The following is a 21848-nucleotide window of genomic DNA, read 5'->3' as shown; positions in this document are numbered from 1 at the left end:
GAGCAGGAGCACAGTGGGCAGAGCTGGTAACAGTGGGCGCCTGAGCAGGTGCCAACAACACTGCAGCTAAATACTATATATCCATTCTGGGCAGACTGAAATAGCAGTGACAGGTCAGTCTAGGACAGCCCGAGTTCTTGTTCACCCTCTTGCTGTATTTTTATTAGTTTGCTTCTCCCTAGCTCTGTGGATGCCACAGGCCAATGGGGGTATGTGTTTGTAAATGTCTCACCACCCCAGCGCTGGCACAGGCACCATGAAGGAAATCAGGTATTAAATATAATTCAAATATAAAGTCAAAGTGACCTTATTGTGTCAGGATCAGGATGGTGTTTGGTTAAGTACAAGACATTTAGAAGCGCATTTTACTCACTAGGCACTGTCACTTTTCCTGTACACACTTTCTGTTCTGTTCTCAGCTATGATCATGGTGATGCAGCTTTATAGTACAGTAACTTTTTGAAAATACCTTTTTAGGAGTCCTTGCAGCTGGTTCCTGAACATTAAAAAAAATGTGTCAACATGGGAAAAAAGCAGTGAACAGTAAACATACTCTTTAAATTTATTTTTATGTTGAACCATGCTAACAAACCGTAGATCAAAGCATATCTAAAATAATTTTACCACCGAGCCACTCCACAACCTATTCTTTTTTCTTAGCTGCTTTGTCACAATGTCTATTGTTAAAAACACTATGCAAACAAAATTGATTCGAATCGAACAAGTACCAACCAAATGCTACAAAACCAAATTCCCATGCGCACTGATGGTAAATACACTCTTGCGTAATTTGTGGCACTGATCTGTTACAGAGCGGTGCTTTAACCACATGCCTTTCCCCGCTGGCAACTGCATACAAATTATTACTAAAGTGAGGTCAGCATGCTGTGTTCTATCTGATGAAAGCTGCAACAGAAAGCACTACTTATGTTGAAACCACTTGACTATAAAGTGTAGATATGTTGTTGCCACACAAAGCTGAGCACCTACAAAGATCTGCGCATAGTTTCCCAACATCAAAGCGTATTGACCTATTTACCCTGCACTGACATGCAAACATATTGGCTGAAATGTTTACACTTTGTAAATATTGTGCAGAGCTTTTGAAATTCTTCCAGTAAATCAGCATCTGTCATTTAAGGCCCTAGATGATCTCTTACCCTTTGAGTAAAAGATTATCTAAATCGCCATGCTGGCACTGGCGTTGCAAGCTATTATTCTGTTGTTGTTTCTTGTTGTTTTGGTGTAAAAGAAAGAAAGGTGAAGAATAAATAAGTTAATTTGTAATCTTTTTTCAGGCCTACAAAGCTGTCTTCATTAAAATAAATAAATAAAAATAATAAATCATCATCATCAATTATGATTCCCTTTTTTCAAGGTTAGATATACAAAACCTACTGTATATAATTTATATATAATATAGAAAATAAATGATATCGTCCACTAGAAGGATATTAATGTCGCAGGTAGTGTTGGTGCCTCAGCTGTCAGGGTGTCCTCTGGGTATTTGCTGCTTGATGTCTCTAAATTACCCCTAGGTGTGTGTGTGTGTGTGTGTGTGTGTGTGTGTGTGTGTGTGTGTGTGTGTACTTGTTTATCTAGTATCTGTGTGTGCCAGTTACCCAGAGTTCTTGGGATAGGCTCCAGATCCACTGCAGATGATCTTCACCAATTAAAAATAAACTGTTATTACAAGTTAATGATGACACAGTGACATGATGGAGCAGCAGGTACTGTAGCTTTGTTCTTTTTAGCGATGAGATTTTGCTTCAGTTCTAAAGCCTGAGGTAATGTTTGTGCTGGCTTTTATGGTGTTTCATTTTTGTGTTCTTTCCAAGTTTTTCAGTTTCCTCCAAAACATATTCTAGTTGGTGGATTGGCTACATTAAGGACATTAGGACCTACCTATGGTAAGTTTGCTTGGTGAGTCTCTAATGGCCCAGCACCCAATGTAAAATAAAATTCTTTCTGTAAATGCACTGAAATATCATGAATAAATATTTGAAAAGTGTATTGTGTAATTTAATCTCCATATAGTTACAGCTGTTCTGTGAAGCCCTCAGAGGTTTGTTAGAGAACATTAATGAACAAGCAGCATATTAAAACCCAAGGAACACACCAGCCCAAGGAAAACATCTCACGGAGAACTGTTCAATCCATTATCCAAAAATGAAAAGAGCACAGCACAACTGCAACCCTGACAGGCAAGGATTATTTGGCCTTATCCATCATACCATCAACTCTGACCAGCTCAGCTATAGAAAACCATTTTCCCAAAATAATGCTGTCACCACCGTCTTTCATGGTGCGGATGGTGTGTTCAGCATGATGTGCACTGTTACTTGCATTTAAGCCAAAAATCTCAATTTTGGACTCATCTGACCAGAGCCCTATTTCCACATATTAATGAGTCCCACACATGGCTTGTCAGAAACTGCAAACAGGACTTTTGTATTAACAATGGCTTTCCTCTTGCCACTTCTCCATAAAGGCCAGATTTATGGAGTGCATGACTAATAGCTGTCCTGTGCACATATTCTCCCATCTGAGCTGTTGATCTCTGCAGCTCCTCTAGAGTTACCATGGACTTTTCGCTGCCTCTCTGATTATTGCTCTCATTGCCCGGCCTGTCAGTTTCAGGTGGACAGCCATGTCTTGGTAGGTTTGCAGCTGTGCCATACTCTTTTAGTTTTTGGATAATGGATTAAACAGTGCTGCATGAGATATTCCTTCAGGTTCATGATGCTGTTTGTTCACTAATGCTCTCTAACAAACCTCAGAGTGTTTTACAGAACAGTTGTAATTATCATGTGATTAAATCGCGACAATTGACTTCTAAAGGCATTTGGTTCCACTGGATTTTAATTAGGGGTATCAGAAGAAAAGGGAGGCAGCACAGTGGTATAGTGGGTAGCACTGTTGCCTTGCACCTTCAGGGTTCGGGTTTGCTTCCCGGCCAGGCTCAATTGCCGTCTCTGTTTGCATGAAGTTTGCATGTTCTTCCCGTGTTTGGGGGGTTTCATCTGGGTATTGTTTTTTTCCCACAGTCCAAAGACCTGCAGATTACGCTAATTGGCATTCCCAAATTGCCCTGTGTTGATGAGAGTGTGTGTGCCATGCGATGGATTGGCACCCTGTCCAGGGTGCACCCTGCCTCGTGCCCTAGGTCTCCTGGGATAGGCTCCAGACCCCCTGCAATCCTGAATACAGGATAAAGCCGTATAGACGATGAGTTGAGTGAGTGACTGAGAGTAAAGGGGGCTGAATACATGTATGCCACGCTTTGCAGATTTTTAGTTTAAAACAAGAAAATGATCATTTTCCATCCACTTTATAATTCTGTGCCACTTAGTGTTGGTCTGTCACATAAAGCTTAATAAAATACATTTACAATTGTGGTTGTAACATGACAAAAATGTGGATAAGTTCATGGGATATGAATACTTTGCAAGGCATTGTAACTGTAGTTAGGTTGCAAGGTCATCTACCTAAAACATAACATTGAGACGATGTTGCTTTTGAAAGTTTGAAAGTTAAAGTTATAATGTTTTGTGCAAATCGGATTTGTACAGTTGTGTAGTTTAAAAGTTTAAAGGTTCAATAGTACTAATAAAAAGAGACAGTGAGGCTGTTTAGTTATGGACTGGGAATGTTAGAGGGAGAATCTAGTGTGCGATGCCTACCGTTTATGCCCTAACATTAGAGTCTATACTATGGTTGGTCCTACAATTGTAGAGACTTTCAGACCTAGCAGGGTTGTGTGTGTCATTCTAGAAGCCTATATGGACAGCATTCATGTATCTACTTACTCTGTGTGTCTGGCCTGTGGGTCAGAATGTCAGCTGATTCTGGGGATGGCTTTGTTATCTCTGACTGCACTGGTTCCATTTTCCTGTCCTCTGTTCTTCTAAGCACTGCCTGATGGCCTTTTGAATGACATGAGTATGTGAGGTCAGACACACTGTCAATTGTTTGTGAAGAAGAATAAAACAAGGTTTTCAAAAACAGAATGTCAGTGTTTGTAACCCCAACAAAGAGGTCAAAGGCATTTGCATGAGCTTTGGAAGTCAATCTTTTATTTCTATGCTGGAAAGAAAACCAGGTGCTGCAAAGTACAAAAACAGATAAGGCTTCTTTGTTTCGATTTTTATATGAACAAATAATATATGTTTCCTAAACAGACACTGTCTACCTGTGTTATACCAAAAACATCTAATTTCTGCATGGTTGGTAAAACATCCCTTAATATTAAGATTTTTCTTACATAATAAAAAAAAAAACATTCTGCTTCCAGAGGATATAGGTCAAGTCATGTTAGTAGGATTATTCAACTGTTCTAACTTTATTATGATACCGGTCACAACCCTAAAGCACTGCCAGGGTTTTAGAGTATACTCAGTGTTCAACAGGAAGAAGGAATTTTCAGTGTGGAGGTCAAAAATAGTCTGTCTAAAGATGTGTGTTTCCTTTACTCCATGTCCCGTTTGCATAAGAAAAACATCACAGAACTTTCCAATGGACTTTAAAAACAGGAAACGTACATAGAGTCAAGGAGTCCATAGGGGGCCCCATCATAAAAAGCTGGATAGGCAGATCATCAGTGGTATTTGTCTCAAGTCCACAGCTCTGTCTGACGCCTTCAACTAAAACACTGTACATCATGTTGACATTATAGCAGCCAATCACAGTCCTCAAATTCAAACGCATACAACAGAACGGAACCTGATAACCCCAACCCATCCGGTTCAAAATCAGTAGCCGAATTTGGTCGCAATCTACTATAAGCTTGTCCTCCTTCTAGTCTCTCGTCTACATATTGAATAAATCCTGGTGTTGGACTAGCTGGGGAGTTTTGCTGACGAATGCAATGTGTGTGCTGACACGACCTGTCTCTGTGCAGTAGAGTGGAGCATGCTGGAAGGTCAGAACACACCGTTAATCCCGAAAGGTGTCAAAAATGTCCTTACTGTCACCCTGGAGTAAACAACAGAGACGTTCACAAAAGGGCAGAACATAAACACACAGTCGCAATATTTGGATTTAATTTGCTATTAGGAGGGAATAACTACAGCGTAGAGCCGTCATAAGGGCAAAAAACCTATTTCGCCGTAGCAGCACGTCTCCTGTAATGAGTGCTAGTAAATCAAAAAGAGAATTTTCTGAGCTAAATTAAGAATTAAATTGCTTCCAAAAATACTGCCGAAGGTCTGTCTTATTAGATAAACATAGCAGTGAAGTCTTCCTGTGCTGGAACAGAACATTTGTTTTTATTTGTGTTTATCAGTGACAAATAATAACTAAATTCATTATGTATTAGTAATCCACATTAACATGTGCATTTGGGAATTGAAACGTATTTTTGTTTATCCTTTTCAAATACAGCAATACACTGTCATCTCTATTTCCAAATATGGTTGTATATTAGTCACCTCTGTTTCATAGGAATTCACCTTAAGAATCCCCCATACAGTGCAAACACTACTACCACATTTCCCATCTAGAACAGATCCGCTGACCAAAATAAACTGAGCAGGGAGGAGTTGAAAACAGGAAGACGGGAAGGCCTTGGAATCGGTTAGGAAAGGGTGATGTGTGTTTTCAAGCCAGACCGTGGGGGTTCGGGACCTGCGCTACAACAGGAAGAGCATAGGAAGCCGCCTACATGGACAGAACTGATTGTTTGTCAGGTTCAGAGGGTTCAGCTGAGCCTAGGCTTTTCCAAAACAATACCTATGGAGACATAAAAAAAAATGAAAAAGAAAAACAGAATTGTTGTTTACCATGCTGAACACTGTTTGCTCTCCCAGTGGCTGTTCCGTGTGTTTGCAGCCTGTACTGGTATCTAGATTAGTCAGAAGTCTGAGGTCAGATGTGAAATATCTGACCTCAGATATCCATGGTGAAACATTGGATAGAACAACTATGGAAGTTAAGAAAAGACCAGTGCATTACAGGCACAACATAGACGCAATCCAGGTGGGCACAGAAAAAGCATGTAAAATCCAATGATGACAATAACCTGAGACAATCTGGGGACCCTCAAGCTGTGAGATGATGAAACAAACACCCACTGCATAAGTAATCCACATCCACTTTGTGTCAAAATGATAAGTTTTTCAAATATAAGTTAGAATTATTTTTATTTTATTGCACTTTCACTAGCTGAATATGATATTCTAAACCTCTTAACGTTATCTTACCTTTACAGGACATGAAATCTTATGTATGTTTAACTGTTGCATTTTGCCTTTTAGATTTTGTTTTGTTTGTTTTTCCAGAGATAAAAGTGTACACCTTGCATCTTACGTCATGAGAAAATAATAGTCAACAGTCTTGTTTTGATGCTCTGAACTATACTCAGCCAAAACATGTGCAGGAAAGACCATAATTAGCCTTGCACAATCAAATGATGCACACATAAGAGGTGAGGTAACCAAATCCATTAAAAGTGTCGAAACAATTGTTGGAGGGCCGGAAGCTCCAAGAAGGGTGAGAGGGGCTTTGCACTCACTACAGGTCAGCTGTTTTTTTGTTTTTTGTTTTCTTGTGCAAGATGTTTGAATGGAAACAATCAAGATGTTCAGGTCTATGTTCACCTCTGCCTCCTTTCCGGAAGCTGCAGACCTCTTCGCAGCTCTCTCCAAGGCAAGTAAACAAGGGGCTCAAACATCTGGTGCATGTGTACCTCCTCTTACACACTCTGGTGCTCACAAGGAAGGATGCCAAAAAAACAAATCGGGAGAAATCGACTAAACAAAAGACCACTTCTGCACGTGTGAGGATATCCCCTTCTGCGGCATGCTGTAGTAGCCCACTCTGAGAGCCAAACATGCGGAAGAAAATGGGCCTCATCCTGTTTCCCAGGTTGTCTAAACTAAAGGTGTGTGGGACTTTTAGATTTGAATTCTACGCCCACCTGCTTCAATTATTTTTGTTTTTGTCTAACAAACATAGTTGGTTCTGTTTTCCATTCATTTAAATCACAGGGCGCCAACTACTACTACAACATCAGCCTTAGTAAACACCTCTAACAAAGCCATGAAATATCCAATAGATGGGATCCCAGTCACCTCTACACACCTGTAGACTAGACCAGTGCTCGTTGGCGAGACCACTCCCTACAGAAGATCCTATGGTTAGTGTATATATTTTTCTAATGTATATATATATATATTTTTATGTACTATGTCTTAGTTAACCAAGCTCACAATTCCCCCCAAGGAATAAGATTAAGTGCTGTCATTTTGCCCACTGCTGAAGGAGGTGACTTCTGCTGAAGAATTAATCAGAAGATATGTTGCTTGGAAATTCTCAAGAACTAGACTTCATTTGTCAGTGAAGTTACATTTCTTTTCCACTGTCACATGACTGTTGCTTTAGGCCTTGTTAAAAAGCCACCTTATCACATATTTAGGCCATTGTGTAATTAGATGCAGGACTGTTTGAAAAATAAATTGTGAAAATGATAATAACTGTAAAGGGTTTTACATGGTTTAGGTCTGAATTTGATAACTGTTGAGTTACAAAGAACTATGGACAGCAGTTAGTTCTGAGTGAGTAGCATTTTTTCTAAATGTTAGCTGTGCCATACTGCTAGGTAAAACTACACTAAAAGACGCCAATGCAATAACCAGTTCTTGATTCTATATTGTCAAATTGTAAAATAATAATAATAATAATAATAATAATAATAATAATAATAATTCATACTTATGTGTTCTGAGTCCAATGGAAGAAAATGGGTTTTCTAGAACATCTGGTTCCTATCAAAGTTTCCTCCTTATGTCGGCTAAGATAGAATTTCCCCAGGCTAGTTTTTTATAAGACAATTGACTTGAAATGAATCGTTTGTTGTAATACCACTATTTACACAAATTTGTATAATTTTTTTAAAGGTAGTAAATCTTTATTTGCTTAATGTGTTTTTATTGTGACAAAAAAAATGCCATTTCCAAACTTCTGATGTCACCAGTTTTATCTCCCAACCATCATTTTGGCTCAGAAACAATGCTATCATCCAGGAACTACCTTTTTTATATGATATCTGCACAACACAGCCATTAATGAGCTCCAATCTAATGTCTTCATATAGTGAATGTGTGGGGGTGGGTGACTTTCTATATATGTGGCAGCTGGTGGTGATTAGGAACCTCCTCCAATTTGTGTCAGTTATGATATCTTCATTAAAGGTCATGCTTGAGCGTGATGATGCTATAGTATGACACAGACCCAACATTAACGAAGACATCTGCACATATGTGAGGATTTCACATCTTGTCTGTTTTTGTACACTAGGCCTATTCACCATCATGTTTTATGGACAGTTTTACACTGCATGTACTTATTGATCGAGGTGACATGTGGCGGTGGCCTGTCACCCACAGAGAATGTTTGTCCATCCATGAGTGTGTGTATGTGTATAAGGTAACTGTGTGTTTGTGTTGGGGGTAGGAATAAGTACACTTCCCAGCAGCAGGATGACTAAGATCAATACAGCATTAGAGCACATCACAGCTGCCTTTTTCTGCATCAGACAGAACAGCTAATACGATCTTTAAACCTGCCAGTCCTTGCTAAGAGAGAAACAGAGTAGGACTGAAGTCGAAGATCCTGACTATAAAGGCTAATGGAATATGCAATGCGTGGGGCAAATTTGACTGAATTCAGAAATCATAAGTAACATACTGTAGTAATAGTTAAAATATAAGCAGGCAGACATGTTTTAACTCAGGGCAGCACATAATCAGAAAAATGGGGAAATGGAAAATAGGCAATGGTCAAAATCAAACAGTAGAAACAAAGCAAAGAAATAAGGTGAAATACCAAGACAAAAACGGGAAATAGGGAGACACAGGCATTAACAAACCTATGACAGTGACCAAACTAAAATAAAAACAAAAACATGTTATAACTTCATGAGCAGTTTAAATAACAGTAATGCACTGGGTAACTGTATAACAACCATCATAAAGCATGTCAATATTTTTTTATACCCATAAACCAATGACTTTGCACTAGTGCCATATAGATGTTGGCATTTCCATCCCGTAAGAGACCACTCCCATCACAATAGAAATGTTTAGTTACGGCACAAAGGTCATTAATCAGAATAAATTTGAATCAAGTGAGCGAGTCTTTTTTTTAATGGGAACAAGTGGAGCCAAACCACCCAGCAGAATCCTGCAGCATAACAGAGTCACCATTTTATTTTCCTCAAGCTGTCTTCAAAATGCAGGCATGAGAAATGACTCCCCAGAGACCCTGGACTCTTAAAGGTAATGTGGGAACTAAAAGAAACAGAGTTGCCCCAAGGCATTGACTATAAGTCTTTTTTTTTTTTTTAAACGTATCTCCATTTCACTTACTGCATACAACACCATCTGTAAGTCTCAGCTAATGAGGGCTTAATTGAGTTCTTGCTTATGAATTTTGGCTGAGAGTCTGCTGTTTATCTGATAGAGGCCCTATTCAAAAATAATGTTTAATATGCGGACAATCTGCAAGCCAGAGAAACAAATACTAGCTACTGTTTTATATCTGGTTAAAATGTAACTAATATAAATCTAATATGTGACCTGATCAAATCAGGTATTAAGTCACATTTAGGGTGAATTAAGCTGGTTCAATACCCTCTGTGCAAAACTAACCAGGCCAAATTAATACCTGACATGTTATGATGGGTCACATATTTCATATTGTAAAGTTTACATCAAGTTATATTGTATATTTTATACTTTAATTCATAATTAAATAATTTAATAATAAAACTGCATTTTCATAACATTATATGTGTGAATTTAGTTTAATATCAGAGCAATTATTGAGTAATCAATTCAAACACAATGTCACAAATTCCCACAATCGTGCTTTTCCATCATCACCAGTTAAAAGCCATCATCATTTAATCTAAATTAACAACATACTGTGCTAAACATAATCTCAATAATGCTCCCATTGCCTAGACCTAGATTACCCATTTAAGACCAGATGTCATGTTTTTCTCCTGCCCTGTGGATATTGTAGTTCTTGCTTAGAATATGCAGAGACTCAGCACGACAGCAGGCATCAAGTAGTGACTGCACTCTGTCTCAATCACTAGAATAATGGGGACCATTTATAATCAAGGGCTTAGCTGTAAGCAGTGCTGAGATTCATTGAGCAGGGGAGGCATGCTGATTTAAGATCAGATTGCACATCATCTATGTGCAAATCAGACTCACAGATGCACAGATAAATTATGAGTTCTCATATAGGAACCACAAGTAATATGATACAGTATGTTGAAGTTATGGATTAATTCACAACGATCCATGTTTGTTTTTAAATCCCTTTGATGACTGTGGCTATATGATATTCAAATGATTATAATCAGCACTGGCTCATGACCATAGATTTTGGTTAGGGCAGGATGATGTTAATAAGAACATAGCCGCAAACTAAATTATATCAAGAGTTTATCATACTTGACTTGTGCTGTAGAGTATTACCTCATTTTTCTTTTTTAATAGCCCCACTAAATATATATAAATATATATATATATATATATATATATATATATATATATATATATATATATATATATATATATATATGTATATATAAGAAATAAACAAAAAGGGGAAAAGTGTTGAGCTTAATCTTTTAAATTACAAAGATTTTTAAACATCAAAGCAAACATTAAAAACAATACAAAACGTTTGATTTACAATCTGTCACCCACAATTATCAGCAACGCATCAGTTCCTCCACCACTTTGGTAGATAACAACAGTGCCTCATCATAGACGTAAATCAATGCTGGAGTATAAAAACATTTTTACCAACAGTAAACTGTTTTTCTTGGCTTCACCATTGTCCCAAAAGTCCAATAATTGCATTTTGTTTATTCACTGCAGCCAATATTTTGCCCAGCCAGTAGTTGTTTTTCTGACCGTGTAATTGGCCTTTTCTTTATCTGTTTGTTGCATTTTGTTAAGAAACTCATTAATGGTCACATTTTGCCGAAAAAGAATGTAAGTTGAAAGCTTTTAAAAGAAGTTTATATTATGATTTGGAATAAATAAATAAATAAATAAATAAATAAATAAATCGTTTTTTAAAAAACTTGTAAATCTAAGGAAATTCATTTGCCAGATTTGCTAAAAAACCCTTTCAGATGCAAGAAGAAACCACCAATTAATTTTAGCCTGAAAATGAATCTGATAAAGTATGTGGACTTTCTATCATCTAATAATTTTTTGTTTATTACACTGGCATATTTGTGTTTCCAATATTTGTTTGATTGCCAGGGTTTTTATTACTGGTAAGCTACTTATCACTGTTTTTGTTTTTTTTTATCAATGTGTTTTAAAACACCAATTCCTGTCCATGTCTTTTGGGCATATAATTTAGTTTATTTAATATTAAATCTTTGGTTCTTTGACTGGTATACTGTATGTGCACATTAGATCTTTGTTCTTTTCAAAATATGGTCAGTGTTTTATGTATGTTTTATGAGCACGAAAGTTTTTTTTAACACTGTCATCAATGAGTTGCCAGACCTTCTCTTTATATGGCAATTTCTTTCTTTTGCATTATTTACCACTACTGTACTGAAAATCTGAGACCTTCATTTGTTTGCCAAATTATAAATAATGATTATTAACACCCCTAAAATAGGGCAGGGTCTCATGTGAAACAGCTTAATGAGTTAACAGCAACAATTAGCAGCTGCTCTGTAATTTCCTCATCAGAAAACCCATTTGGAGTCATTGAATTAATTAAATTAATTGTGCCGTTTTCTGTAGATAAGCACGGGTTCCCCCTTATTTTCAACAATGGCAAAGTAGTAGGGGTCAAAATATTATCCTTTAGTGAATCTATCAAAACATTGTACAGGTGCTGGCTAGCTTGATATGTGTAAGGTTGTGCTGATAAAGAATGGCAGCCATGACCAGAGGGAGGAAGAGGGAGTGGGAGAGAGAGAAAAAAGAGTTGGGGGATTGTCTGACTGCTCCTTCAGGAGCCATTCACACATGTAAAATGCCAGGAGACAAATTGACAGAGGAAGTCCCAGCATTTTAGAAGTCCTTGGGGGGAGCTGATGGCTGAATAAATTGTTGCAGCATTACTGAGTCTAACATTACTTACACATCTCGGGAGTCGCTTGTGTCCACTGAGGCCTTCCTTTCTGCAAAGACAAAAGGCATCATTGGGTCTGTCAGGAAACACAGATTTAGAAAAGTGATGTGACCTATAACATTAAAGCACTTAGGCTGAGTAGTGCACTCAGTGGTGTCATTTCACTAAAATGCAATACAAATGCAGAGCTTAAATATGCAACGCATTTCCATATGGTTGTTGTGGCAGTAACTTAACATCATACCTTGGTAATATGGCTTATTTCCTATTTCTTTCTAAACTGTATTTGTTTAAAAAATCTGATGTTTATGACTCAGATCAGATTCGACTCAGTTCAGACTGGCAGGACAAATCCAACACATTGTTGACCTGTCTGCGATGGTTGCTGTGGTAATTGTGGTAATGGCTGTCAGAAACAATACATCATCATATATCTCCCCATTTCTGTACATTCCCTCTGGGTTTGACTGCTCTGATGCATCTCCCCCCAAACTGCTATCAGACATTTTACTTCACCTCTCGTTCACAGTCTATTCTCTCTATTTTCATTTCTTTCCGCTCATTTTTCAACCATAAGTCATGACACAACGTTTGTGTCACATTCCAAGTTGATATTATGGACAGTCTGAAATCTAATTTGAATTGGTAGAGCATTCAGACTGAGACACATTTTTAGGAATCTGATGTGAAACTGATTTCAAACAACCTCTGAATGTGGTTCAAATTGGATTTCTAAAAACATTGAACAGTAAAAAAAAAAAAAAAACGACTACATGAAAGCTATTATGCCTGTCTAAGTCCAACACTGAGGAAATGTATTAATGAACATTGTTCTTTTGTCTCTTATGGCTAATTAGTATATATTGTACATGTGGCACCTTAAGGGTCGAGGGTTCAATTCCTGCCTTGGGTTTGCATGCATGGAGTTTGCCTGTTCTCTCTATGCTTAAAGGGTTTCCTTCGGGTATTCTGGTTTCCTCCCACAGTCCAAAAACATGCAGATTAGGATTATTGGTGTTCCCAAAAATTGTCCCCATAATGTGTGAGTGTGTGTTGTGTGCATCTGTGCCCTGCGATGGATTGGCACTTTGTCCAGCGTGTACCCCACTCATACCCAAGTTTCCTGAGATAGGCTCCAGGCTTCCTGCGACCCTGCATTGGATGAATGTACTTTCTTTAGTGAAACTATTTTTAAAAACTTGCCATTGTCATGCACACTCGGTCCACGACCGGCACTAGGACCTGGAAGTAATACGGTCGCGAATTAGGAAGCATAAAAGGAGACAAGATGGCGCGGCACATTGCTCAGTCATTGAGTTCGCCCATGTCATTTCTGGCGCTTTGCCAGCCTGTTTGTGAGCACTCACTTTCTTGGGTTTACTTCCAGATTGAGTGTGTGTCAATAGAACGCGGGTTAAATTGTGTTTTTCCCCCTGCTCCCCTTTTGAGAGAGTCCTTAGAATAACTTGCGTGGTTATCCTGCCTACTCGCGTTGCTTCCGCGTTTGGGTTTACCATCCATGCTACAAAGGGCTAACCACTAACCGTCTTCTGGTTAACCCAGGTTAGTTCCTGTCAGAATGACTGAGCAGCAAGCGGTAAATCCAGTGGATCACTCACACCTCTACGATGTGGTGAACCGGCATGCCGAGCTAATCGATAAGCTAACCGGACAGATCGTGACACTTCGCCGGAGCGTTCAAGACGTCGCAGCCTTGCGCCGTGAGGTGGCGGAGCTTCGGCAGAAGAACGTCGTTAGCGCGGCTAGCCGCCCCACCTTCTGACGTTTTCCTTTCCTTACCTGATAAATGGGATGGCATGAATGGGAAGTGTAGTGTCTTTCTAACTGCATTAGATCTGGTGTTTGAGTTTAATTCCACCAAATACTCCACTGATCAGTTGCGCATTGCTCTCCTCATTTCATTGCTATCCGGGCAGGCAGCTGAATGGGCCACAGCAGTTCTTCATTCCGATTTAGATACCGCCCATTCATATAATAAATTCACCCGCCAGTTAAAACACACCTTTAAACACCCTGCGGGCGAGGTGCAAACCATCACAAAACTTTACCACCTGCGGCAGGGAGGATCGTCCGTGATCTGCTGTACAGCTGACTTCCGCACTCTCGCTGACGCCGCGCTCCGGACCTTCTACTACAAAGGACTGGCTTCTTGTATTAAGGATGAACTTGTCGGACGAGAGCTCCCCGCCACACTGGAAGGGCTGATCCAACTCGCCGGATCGATCAGCGCCTACTCTCTCGTCCGAAGCCAGTCCCGAGAACCCTGCCGTCAACGCCACATTTTTCTACGCAACACCTCAACCACCGACCTCCTTCACCATCGCCACCACTGGACATGTCGGATCTCCACCTCCTGCCGAAATCCACTTTGAATTATGTGCATATAAATCTTGCCAAATTAAAATATGAGGAAAGATGTGTGATGTGTGTGTGTGTGTGTGTGTGTGTGTGTATATATACTGTATATATTTATGCATGTATGTTTATATGTATGCATGTATTGTACAAACACTTTGTGAATTGCTGAAAAAATAGGTTGTTTTTAACTGTTCTTTGACACCAAGTGCCGAAATGTATCACCTAGTATAAGCAACATAAGACAAAATCATAGGCAATGGAGCTGCAAGGGGCTGAGGATATCGAGTATTTTTAAAGGTAACCCATGTGATTTTTAAATTTACAGCTACAACTTAAAGAAAAAAAATTGTGCAAATGTTCTGGACTTAAACCCAGTGGTAAATTGCCTTTTTTCCCTCAATTCCTTCTTCAGTCTCTAGCATTTGGTGACTGGCTGGTGCCATGTCATATTGCAGTGCTGGGTGTGTCTGCACCTTTTTTTTTTTCTCACTCCGGCATTTTCATGCGTTGATCAACGTCTGGGGATTGTTCATAAATCCCACTATGCTGACACAAAAGCAAAGTGCGTCTGTCTACTACTGTACAAGTACAGCTTTGTAACCTTAAATCAATGGACCAAATATTAAAGGCACTGAGGACTTTCCTCCAAGCTGCGAAAGTAAGCCTTGCATGCATGTAGTGTGTTTGTGCATGTGTTTGTATGTGTGTTTGCAAAGGGTGTAGATGGAGACAGCCCTTACTATTACCTTTGGAATTTGTTGGATTACTCATAAGTGAGATTTGTATGTGTTGACACTCTTACCGCTCCTAGCCAACACCTAGTCCCCTGCAGCACATCATCACTCTTTCTGCTCACTCCGTGTTACCACTATGTATGTGTGTTTACGTACATGAACTGTAATATTCCACTATTAATCAGGATAATGATCCATTCAGAATTACAATGCATCATGTAAACACCTCAGTCAGAACAGTCTGACCTGATCCGGCCTCTCTTTAATGAAAGGGGTGGTGTAAACCTTTGATAATCTATTGACTGGGTAAATATTAGCCATGTAAACACTTGATTTGATCATTTCTCTTTTTTCGGAATATTCTTTCTGCGCATGTTTGACCCATGTGGGAGTAACATTAAGTGATGTTATGAGTGTTTCATAAAGGAACATTTGCTTCCATTCCTCTAATCACTCATTCATCCACTGGGTATCTGGCTGAGGAAGAGGCACTAATTGTCATTCATGTGAAGGTAATAATGCATCTAACCAATCATAGATGAGACTGACCGTTTGCCTCTGTTAACTTTAGAAAGAGTGTCTGAAATGTTCTGTTTTAAGATAAGTTAAAAGAAGAAGATTGATTGCTTGCGGTGTCAGCAACATTTCTTTACAGGGGACAGGGGCACCTCAGTGGTTAAGGCATTGGACTATAGTTCGAAATGTATCAGGTTCAAACCCCAGGACCATCAAGTTGCTACTATTTGGCTCTTGACCAAGGCCCTTAACTCTAAACTGCTCAAATGTAAAAGGAAATAAAAAAGTAAGTTTCTCTGGATAAGGGGATCTGCCAAAAGCCTAAAAGTATACACTTACTGTACCACACATGGTGTCTGAAGATCTCTGTTCATTATAAGACAAGAGCCTTTCAGCCAGGTGCTCTGTGTCATGTACAGCTAAAGAACCAGTCTTAAATATGTACTGTACAGTAAGTCATAGTGATACCTGGGGATAAACAGACAACAGGAAGTACCATAGCATTTAAAACAAAAGGGTTCTAGCAAAACTATTTGTTTTAGCAGAAGCTATTTGCATGTATGTTCGTCTGGATATGGGCTATAGGACTTTTTTAATGCACAATGAGGGAGGCACAGAGTCATGGGAAAGTTTGCTTATTATAAAACCTTACAGCATCATAATGCAGAAGGCAGGATTTATATATATAAAAAAAGAATAAATGAACCTAACATAACCTCAAAGATGTATGAAGTAGGCATTACAGTATGCAAAGCCACTTTATGCATGTTAAAAAAAGTTATATTCTGATTAAATTCTTTGAGCATGTTAATGCTGATCTTATGAGCACCCAAGTAACCAATTGGAAAAGCTTTACTGTGCTGGCATCAGGGTCAATGGGCATTACGTCTGAATACTTTCAATATATGGTATGGCAGACCCTTGCAGAGAAGAATGCATACACTCACAGCTAGGAATAATTCAGCTTTGCCAGTCTACTCATTGGCATGTTTTTGGGATGTAGGTAAAAACTGGAGGACCTGGATCAAACCCACCTGGATATAGGTGGAAATGAACTCACCTATAATTTTGCATGCATTTTGCGGCATGCATTGAAAATAAGAATTCATTGTCCATATGGGAACTGTTACACTCAAACGTATGTGAGTATATTTCAACTAGCACAGTGTGGTGATTGGAACATCATATTAAAGTCATATATGTTATCTCCTTCACCTTTGATAAACACAAATGTATCTTTCAGTTTAAAATGAGTTTTTCCCTGGTGGTGTGAATTAAATGCATCAATAGAAGGGCTAATTCATCCCAATATAGCCTCTGTTATAGCTGCATAGTTTTGCATCCTGGTGTAAGTGTTAGTGTTTGATTGTGTCTGTGGCTGTGATGCTATGAACCCATTCCACTTTCTCTCTCTCTCTCTCTCTCTCTCTCTCTCCCTACTTCCTTTGTTCATCCATCTTGTCTTCACCTCAAGTCCTCTTCTCTTCCTCTCCTACACAACAAAATGACCTCATGCCGGAAACTCAGCTTTCTTCTTTATGAGAGAGGGCTCTTTGTCTTGGGAACAGAGCAGCTCTTCACAGCCTGGAAGCTCACCTCACCCACTACCCAGTGTCAAAATCAGAAAGGGGGAAAAAAAAAAAGAAGAGGAAATTACCGGCGTCACAGTGCAGATTGTGTTGAAAATATGCTATAATTTTAAGTGGATTGAAACTGGGCTTCTCTCATGGCAGGATTATGACATCACTGCGTTCGCAAAGCTGTTTCACATTAATTTTCTGGTCATGGTGTTTTCTTACAAAAACAGAAGCCCAGTTGCCCAGTGCCAGGCCTAAAAGTCATCTGTCTGGTGCCTAGATGTCTAGCGTGGCGCGAAAGGAACAAGACGCAATTCTCAGCCGTCGGGTACCGTCTGACTTGAGAAATAAGGCCCCTTACATACACACACACACACTCACACATACACACACAGCCACGGGGGCCTTGGGACAGGACCAGGGTTGTTCAGGCCACAGTAACTGCCCTGTTTTTCCTTTTTTTAATACTCTTCTGCTTTCACTTCACAGTAACCCTATTTATAGAGCCACAACTGAGCTAATAGAAAATGTGAAGTAGAAAACCAAATGTTTCGCTGTACCTGCTGGGGTGGCCTTAAATTGCTTGATGTCTCTCAGACCTTCCCAAAATGAAAAAGCGGGAACCTGCCAAATGGCACAATGCAGAAGTCTAAGCATAGCTTGTGCTAAACCGTTGCTTTTGCACTTAATGCTCTTTAACCTGCAAAAGAAGAGATTTGATTACATGTTTTGTTTTGTTTTACCTATGCAGCTGGTAAAACAGATTTGTTTGTGGACAGATTTGTCTGCTACCACAATCACTCATACACGTTTTACAGTCCACGTACTGTACTGTGTCGTTACACATGTTAGCAAGACCATGTAAAATTGCTTAAGACCTGGATGCAGTCTGAGGCAGATATTTATAGTAAGTGAGTATGAATTTATAGAAGAGTTTTTGGAAGAGACTTAGTTCTGTAGCTCAAGTACAAAATTAGAATGCATATGTTGGATATGGCAGAATGGTGGCCTAGAGGGTATTGTGGCTAGCTGACAGCTCCATGATTCCCAGTTTGATCCTGAACTTGGCATGTTGTCTCAGTTTCGTCTATGTATTTCTTCTGGGTTCTCTGGTTTCCTCTGGTGACAGCTGATTGAAGTGTGAATGAGTGTTCGAATGTAGTATGTGTGCTTGGTGCTCTGCACTCAACTCAAGTCCCATCCAGGATATATCATCACATCTTACCCAGTATTCCTGCACCTAGGATCCAATACCACACAGGAGACAGGAGTCAATGATGGATAAATGGATGAAATGCCATACATGTTTGTGCTGATCGAATATGATTAAGGAAAGAGAAAATTCTGTTTATTGTTTTCTGACCCATTCCCTTAACGTTTAAATCTTGTTTACCTTATTAAAAGCATTGCTTTCAGGCTGTATTATCCGATGTCGATTTTTAAATATGACACATGCATAGCTTTACATTTCCTGCTACAGATTTAAAACATATGCTGAGGGTAACTAGAGCACCTGATTATAATTTCTTAGTATGATTCAGACTTGCTTTGATCTCTACTGTATGTGGTATTTCATGACCTCCTTAAAAGTGGGACATAGTGCTTCACACACACACACAATACTGCACATGCACACATACTGCGAAACAACACAAAAAGGGTTTCCTGACTCTTTAGCAATGCAGTTACTCAGTGGTGTAGTACAGTAATGGTGGTCAGGGTGACCGTAACTCCCTCACATCTGGAGAGCGATTCTCTTTATGGAGCCTAAACCCTTCATCTGGGCACAATTTCCACCTCACACAACAGCTGGCCAATGGCTTTTATGTGCAGCAGGCTTGAACTACGGAATTCAGAGGACCCCGTCCTTTTCAAAACCTATGGCTGTCTAATTACAGACATGGGATGCAGTTGTACCTCAGGAGAAAATGTGTGCAGCCTTTCTATTTGCAAGTTGTGGCGAACATCTGCATTACACTCCTCCTTTTCCACCCTCAGTTTCTGGAAAGTTAAAAACCCATCATTAGTATGTCAACGATATACATATAGCTGAACACACACACACACACACACACACACACACACACACACACACACACACACACAAACACACACACACACACAGGCACACACAAATGTACTATTCATCAAATACGTGCGTCTCCACACGTGCAGACAAAAGAAAGAATAATGTAAACTGTTTGTGTGTAGAGCTGAATAGAAGGGTTTTATGCGTGTAATTTCAACTGAACTGCCTGTTAATCTCAGCAATGACTAGAAGCTTCTGAAAACATCAACACTGTGTTTGTCAAAGCTGCTGAAGTATGATTGATTTTTTTATTTTTCACTTGTGTTTTAAACTGTAGGTTCCTCCTGTAATTATTATAAGACATTTATGTGTTGTATATCCCAATTTGCTGATCATAGCACAAGCAAAAAATCATGTCCAAATAGTCATAGTCATAGCATTTTTTTTAGCATAGGGAATTTTGTGAATGAATATAGCATTTGCAGCATTTGTGACCAGGTGCTGGTAATACTTTAGTTCAGAATACAATTATTGGTGGGAAAGTCTTAGATTCATTAATTGTCTATATCGCTTATCATTCATTCATTGTCTATGTTCTTTACACGGTCGCAGGAGGCCTGGAGTCTATCCCAGAACACTCAGGCGTGAGGCAGGGGACACCCTGAATAGAGTACCAATCCAACGCAGGACACAAGCACACACAATGATGCACACTACAATCAATTTGGAAACAACAAGTAACTTACTCTGTATGTGTTTGGACTGTGGGAGGAAACCAGAGTGCATGGAGGGAACCCAACAAGCATGCGGAAAACAGCCAACTTTACAACAACCACGGAACCAAGGCAGGACTCAAACCCTCAAGCTTGGAAGTGCAAGGCCAGAGTGCTAACCACAATACCACCAGGGAAGTATCAATCAAAAAAAATTGTTATGGTTCAAATTAATAGGTTATCAAGAGGTATCGTTAAAAAGCTTAGAATTTTTAGTTGTCAATAAATTGGCAGTGCTATGGAATACTCGAACTCCGTATGAAACACAATATGGACTGCATGGCTTTGGGATAACAGGAAATAATGGCAACACGACTAAGTTGCAAATACGAAAACAAAACAACCTTTATTTCCAATTCTCACTGTGCTTCTAACACCCACTGCCAATGATAGGATTACAGGATATAGGATTATATTATTTTCCCCACACCCGGGGTAACAACAGTGAGAGCACTGGATGCTACATTGTGTTGACATGGTTCGTTCAACATTACCCCAGCATTATCTTTCAAAGTAATTTTCAAAAGCTGCGTTTTGGGTGGCGATGTCACACCCTCATGACAACTATTTGACAATGTCATTCAGGGTTCTGCTGCAGTGGTACATTAATGAGCTTACTTGTTGGCTCTTAAAGCTAAGTATGTTGGCACTTACCATACTTACCACATATTATTATTATTATTATTATTATTATTATTATTATTATTATTATTATTGCAGTATTTTTTTTACTACTACTACTTGTATGTCTTGCATTTTTTGTACAGGTGCAATTTATTTAGGGAGGTTTTATATATAGGGATGTTTAAGGTCCTGTTGTTTACCATTCTAGCTGGTTAAAATGTAAAAGAAGTCCACTTGATTTGACCACTTGACTTGTGTCCCTCCTTACACACTGGCTCTTCCTTTCTGTAACAGCCAATATAAATTCCTGACTCGCTTTTTGTAATCAAAATTCATGACATTTTATGTAATCTGTTTAAAGTTAATCAAGGAAGAATATGTATAACAATATACAGTAACACATATATACTGTATGGGAGGGTTCAGTATTGTTCCGAATGCAGAATTTTGGCAAAATCAGTGTAATGGACCCAGACTATTTCTATACATTCAACAAATATTTTAAAAGTTTTTTTTTTTTTTTAAGTTTGTTGCCGTTATAACTGTAATGCTATCTTAATTTATGCAGTTACTGTTTTTTTTTTCTCTTGAAAACGTACACTGCAGTACCCTATGCAGGGTCTCTGCAGTGTCCTGATGAAAAGCAATAAATATTCACTGACACATAGAAACCGTGTGGAGTGGGGAGCGGTGATGGCTGATACTGTGTGAGATAGTGGTCAGTGCTAGCTAATATGCTACAGCCAGGACATGAGTTATAGTGCATTATCATATTACGGACATCATTGCAGGGGCTATGAGACCGAGGCAATGCATTGTGGATATAAATGCTCCTGTATGCAATAAACGTGTGTGCATTTGAACGTGACTGTGTGTGTAGGCATTAAATTCTGCAGCAGCACACTGGCTGGGCGGGCCTTAGTGCTGAACAGCTGCCAGCACAACCCCGTTTCACCCAGCCTCATGCTGCAGCCGAGACCAGCACAGCAAAGCTTTATTAATGTAACACAATCCCGCTTCTCCTGCCTGCTCACCTCATCTCCCCATCTCTCTCTTTCGCTCTCTATCTGTCTCACACACACACACACATAACCAC

At 39.3% G+C, this 21848-nt stretch overlaps 1 long non-coding RNA gene across 3 annotated transcripts; it reads left to right on the top strand.

Moving 5' to 3' along the window:
- Positions 1 to 1563: 1563 nt before the first annotated feature.
- LOC128534592 (uncharacterized) lies at positions 1564 to 20367 on the top strand. 3 transcript variants are annotated; one of them, XR_008361496.1, is made up of 6 exons: positions 1564 to 1730; positions 1839 to 1910; positions 6281 to 6424; positions 6554 to 6880; positions 7055 to 7135; positions 19968 to 20367. It is a non-coding gene; the product is annotated as an uncharacterized LOC128534592 (long non-coding RNA). The 3 variants fall into 3 exon arrangements; XR_008361494.1 differs by having other exon boundaries at positions 6281 to 6516; positions 6617 to 6880; XR_008361495.1 differs by lacking the exon at positions 19968 to 20367 and adding an exon at positions 7222 to 7552 and having other exon boundaries at positions 6281 to 6516; positions 6617 to 6880.
- Positions 20368 to 21848: the final 1481 nt, after the last annotated feature.

Source organism: Clarias gariepinus, chromosome 12 (assembly GCF_024256425.1).
Source record: "Clarias gariepinus isolate MV-2021 ecotype Netherlands chromosome 12, CGAR_prim_01v2, whole genome shotgun sequence".
Taxonomy (NCBI): Eukaryota; Metazoa; Chordata; class Actinopteri; order Siluriformes; family Clariidae; genus Clarias; species Clarias gariepinus.
This window is presented reverse-complemented; position numbering and strand designations above follow the sequence as displayed.